The sequence below is a fragment of the Elaeis guineensis genome, chromosome 4 (genome assembly GCF_000442705.2).
Source record: "Elaeis guineensis isolate ETL-2024a chromosome 4, EG11, whole genome shotgun sequence".
NCBI classification, from domain to species: domain Eukaryota; kingdom Viridiplantae; phylum Streptophyta; class Magnoliopsida; order Arecales; family Arecaceae; genus Elaeis; species Elaeis guineensis.
In genome coordinates this window covers 40,672,720-40,673,153 of record NC_025996.2, presented here as the reverse complement: position 1 = coordinate 40,673,153, position 434 = coordinate 40,672,720, and positions in this window count along the sequence as shown.

Genomic DNA, 434 nt, shown 5'->3' with positions numbered 1-434 from the left:
GCAGTCCTGAATTGGCCGCATGTGTCTCCAAAATCCAACAGTCATAATTTCTATTGCCATGTGTGGGTGCGCATGTTTGTTTGTGTTTCTATATCTATTATTGTTCCTGTATGCGAGTTTGTGTATGTGCATGTTTGTGTATCTTTACGTGTATATGTGTATGCTAGAAAGTAAAATGTCACAACATATTATTGTACTTGGTGAGATCACCAATAAAGTTGCACTTGTATGGACATTATAGCTTGTCATGTGGTATTGCTATTAAACAGCTTGGAATTGTAATTTTCTGGTAAAGTTGGAATTGTTATTTATTTAACCATCTTATCTGTCAATTTAAATACGCATACTCCAATTGACTGGACTTGAATTCCTTTTTTTTTTTTTTTTTTTTTTTTTTGAGGTTTCAAGGAGGCAGCTGAAGACTACCACCAATC